We start from the raw sequence: 4,547 nt of genomic DNA, 5'->3' as shown, positions 1-4,547 counted from the left end.
GTTTGCAGATCTCACAGGATAACTTTATTCCTACTTTCCACTCTTTTAAACTTTGTATTTCTGTCTGTAAATCATTAATGTGGGATCTCATCAAGATTTGACTTGCTTATCTATGCACAAAAAAATATACACCAACTTCTTGTGTCATATTGGACTTCAGCACCACATTTTATTTCATGTGGTGGAGGTGAACCTAGAACATAATGGAAAAAGACTTAAAACTCCAGTAACAGGCAAGTACCATCTCTTGTGTATAACTATCGTCAAAAATATCCAGGAGACTGAAAAAAGATACCATTTATGTTCAAAAAGCAAAATTCTGATTTAGTTGATTTATAAAAGCAGGTCTGAGCCTGGACTGGCATTTAGAACAACAGTTAACACAAGCATGTTTCCAGTTATTTCCATTAAAACTCCAGATTTTGAGCCAAGTTGCATAAACCCAGCTGTCACCCAGCTAGGGCATTTAATATACCCTCAGGCAAGTAATTCCTGTTTTTTAGGGTAATTCCACCTCCACAACCCAGAAAGCTCTATTCTTAGAATGCTATCAAGTCATGTGCAGTCACCAGCTTCAAATAAAATTAGTTTACTAGAGATGATACTCATCCAAAATATAACATTAAGATTTCTTGATTTAATTTTCATTTAGGATTTAACAAATACCACATATATACTTTGTTTGCAACAGGTATACAGTATTTGTTTGATAAGGAAAACTTGCAGTTATATCATGTGTATATAAAACTCAGTTTTCCTGCTGCACACTTGTATTATTAACAATTATTTTTAAAAATAAAAAAACAGGTTTGGGGGAGAATACAGAAATTGGTCCCTTTTTTGGAAGTACTCTCTAAAGCACAGTATAAAACACGGCAGAACTTTGCAACAAGCACAGGAACAAAGCAGCATGCACTGCGGTCACCAAAGCCCAGCACACACCTCTGTTTCTGTCTACGGTGCAAGCAAACCAGAGAACCTGTTGCTTGCTTACTGTCAGTTATTTGTGAGGAATCTCGTGATGAACAAACATGAAGAAATGCAATGCAACAGAAGTACATACGTGCCTTACTTCTTTCAAAAATTTGGGACTTTAAGTTATTTGGCGTTATCTAAATTCTTCAGCATTGATGAAGAAATCGAGTTAAATATAGATATACCTCTGTTAAAACCACAGCCATCATCCTTGCTGTTGGTTTATAAATAACAACTAGGAACATAATATTCTGCAAAGAGTGAGAAGAGTGCTTAAGATTCAAAGGAGATTGTCAAGCATCTGTGGAGGAGTATTTCAGGGACTGGAGCAGGAAGGATGGTGCCAACTGTAAGGTCAGTTTCAGAAATCATCTTAAGAGAACGATGGCACTGAAGAGATTTGCAGCTAGAAATAGCTGCTTTCCCAGATGAGGGCATCTTAGCTTAAAACATATGGGGCCCCTTAGGGGGTTCATTTTTATAGCTGGTCAGAATATTCATGGGAGAAATTACTGGAAATGATTATCAATATACAATTCCACCATCGGGTATTTATAATTGCATATAATTTAAATGCAAACTGGCTTACATTGACATTTCTCTGTGCTCCCAGCACAAAACGGGATATATCTGCTTACATTTATTCAGCTTGCATCACATACGCTCTAGGATAAATGGCTGTTTTTAGCATGAGAAAATAAGCATTGTGTGATAGCTAAACATTTTAACGTGTGCAACTGAATTCAACATTAATGAATGCAACATGTTGGAAATTTGCACAAAATTGCTGAAGGTAACTACACTGTTTCATTGCTGATCTTTCCCCCTACTTTTACATCTATATGCACTTAAAAAAAAAAAAAAAAAGAGTTAAGCTCTTCATAGCACTTCCCACATTAACCTTTCACTCTCCATTTATGTTCATTTATCATATTCATGTGATACCAGCCTGTCTTTACTGGTCATTTTTTGCCACTTGTACTAAAAGTTCTCCTCCCCTCCCCATCACTAAATTGCTCACATGCAACCCTTTATAGGTCCCCCAAGAAAATGCCAACCGTGCCAAAGCACAGTGACGACTTCTTGTAGCCCAGGCAACACGCCCTGGGAAGTTACAGCCCTTGGAAGTTACAGCCCTCGGAAGCCCACCAGGAGCTGGAGCTGCTTCTACTCCATAAACTGGCCAGTGGTGGTAAGGGTTGTCTGAACTGAGGCATGGAGGAAACTGCCAGTATCAGCACAAAGGAAGCAAAACTAAGCAAAAAAGTTTAATCTGTAGCTAAACTACAATTGCGTATCCTCTTACTGGTAGCATGAGTGTAATCCCTAGGAGGGCACAGCAAATGTCTCCCCAGCACATCTAACAGTGACACACAGACCAGCTCTAACACAGCTTCTTTCCAATAATTGGATCCTTATTTTAATGAATCTATCTGGCTGCTCCCTCTCTGGATGAAGGACATCCTGTCTGTTTAACGAGACATCAGCTGTCTTAACTTTAACCTTGGAGCAAAAGGATAGCATCTTATTTAACAGCAAGGAGTTTGCTCAGGTAACCAAAGCAAATCTCACTGGTAAAAGTCAATGTGCAATTGAAATGTTCAGATGTGATTACGGCAGAGGGGAAAAAAAAGTGTACCAGTAACACCCTCTCCCGTATCAGCTGTTTCTCAGTTGTTCCCTGAGCTGGTCACTAGTGAATTGCCAATGGAAAACAGCATCACATAAGTGAAGCTCAGCTGTACCAGGCTCTGCAAAGGAACCTTTTTGCACTTAAGTTAAAAAAGGGATATCACAAATTCAGGATGAAAAACCCACAGAGGGCTGCAAACTACAGAGATACAACTTCCAGCTCAGAAAGTGATTCAATCAGAAGCCAAAAAAAAGTGTTCTAAGAAATATCATTACACACTTGTCCTCACATGTTATTTGCCAGAGAGAGGAAAAGAACTACATAGAATTTTAGCCTGAATCACCATGTTCCTACTGCAGGATCAGAGAAACATCAGCTATCTCTTGTGAAGCAGCAAAAACTCCACAGGTGAGGAATGAGTCAACTGGGATTTTCTCACTTAAGTTAACTGAAGTAAAGATTAACTGGAAAAGTTAACTCCAGTATGTAATTAAAATATTTCGATGTCTCGGAGATTACTAAAGTGTTTCTCAAGAGTGCTGTGGAAAGCTGTTTTATCAAGTAACTTTTTACATAGGTAAATGGCTGTGTTTTAACTTCCAAATTCCCCACGGACATTCCTGAAGTTCTGCAAATAAAGTCAGAAAACACACCTTTATAATTGCGAACGCTAAAGTGAAGTGTTTTCAGTGAGTATCTCGTCAATCAGAGCTGAACCAATCGATTTTGACCCCTCCAAGTCAGAAGAATCAACAGAAGTATTTTTCTTCGGCCATCTGACTTCAGCATGAGACTGAGCCAAAGACAATGGCTTCGCTGTATGAATGAAGACCATTTTTTCACCCAGGAACAGCAAGCAGGTGGCCCTAACAAGCCCCCAGGAACATCTGTTTTGGGAAGTCAGTTGGGAAGTCTGGGGACTGCCAGGGTGCAGGGAGGCTGGAGCATCAAGCAGAGGAACAGTTATCCTAGGAGGACCCATGTAACTGGGTACGAGGAAAACAATGCAGGGGAGATGTACAAGAAGGTTCACAGCATCATTTTTGGCTCCATAGCAACCACCACCCTCCTGACTTTACCTCAGGAAATCAATGCAACGGAAAAGAAAGAGGGAATTGCAAACCCCACCTACAGAGCAGTTCTGCTCTGTGCAGACAGGCAGCCCAGGAAACTCACCTGATTTATCCAACTGCATACTGGATCCTGTCGTTCACATCACCCAAATATGCTGAAGCAGTATTTCCTGGTAGCCACAAAACACCACTTCTCCCTCCAGTACACCCAGCTCCAGGGCTTGTTTCTTTAGTAGTACCTGCTCCCTGAGAATTGTCAGAAGTAGTATGATTTAGGTCTGTACCTTCCTGACCCCACGTAAGGTGGAGGGATGCCACAGGTAAGTAGGGAGATGTGTACAGCTGTCCTCCAAGTCCCAGAGAGTGCTAGCACTGTTTGCATGCTTAGACAGTAGATTACTAGCCAAAAAACCTAACCCAATGTAGAGGTGACAACCATCAAGGGTTCACAGTTGCACTGTTTTGCTCAGTCTCCATTTGCCCAGCTGCATTTTATACCTTCAAGAGTTTACTGCTCAGTCCACAGTTATTACCATCAAAGGCTAGATCTAGGTGTGTTTCCAAACATTTTTTCCACTTGTATACAAAGGAAACTGCTTGATAATATAAAGGTTTGTTTCATAAAGTTTGAGGAATCTTCAGAAGCAAGTCACAAACCATTATTAATCAGAAGATCAGTATTAAAGTTGTTAATTAAACAGATGAGCCATCTATACACTGAAAAAAATGAAAACTACAGCAAGATCGTAAATACAAAATTTATATGGAATTTTAGTAAAAACACCCCTAGTAGAAATCTGCAAAACTTTCATATAAAAGACAATGCTGTGTAACATTTCAATGAAGAAAGCCTACAGAACAAGCGT

The sequence above is a fragment of the Cygnus atratus genome, chromosome 3, assembly GCF_013377495.2.
Source record: "Cygnus atratus isolate AKBS03 ecotype Queensland, Australia chromosome 3, CAtr_DNAZoo_HiC_assembly, whole genome shotgun sequence".
NCBI classification, from domain to species: Eukaryota; Metazoa; Chordata; class Aves; order Anseriformes; family Anatidae; genus Cygnus; species Cygnus atratus.
This window is presented reverse-complemented; position numbering follows the sequence as displayed.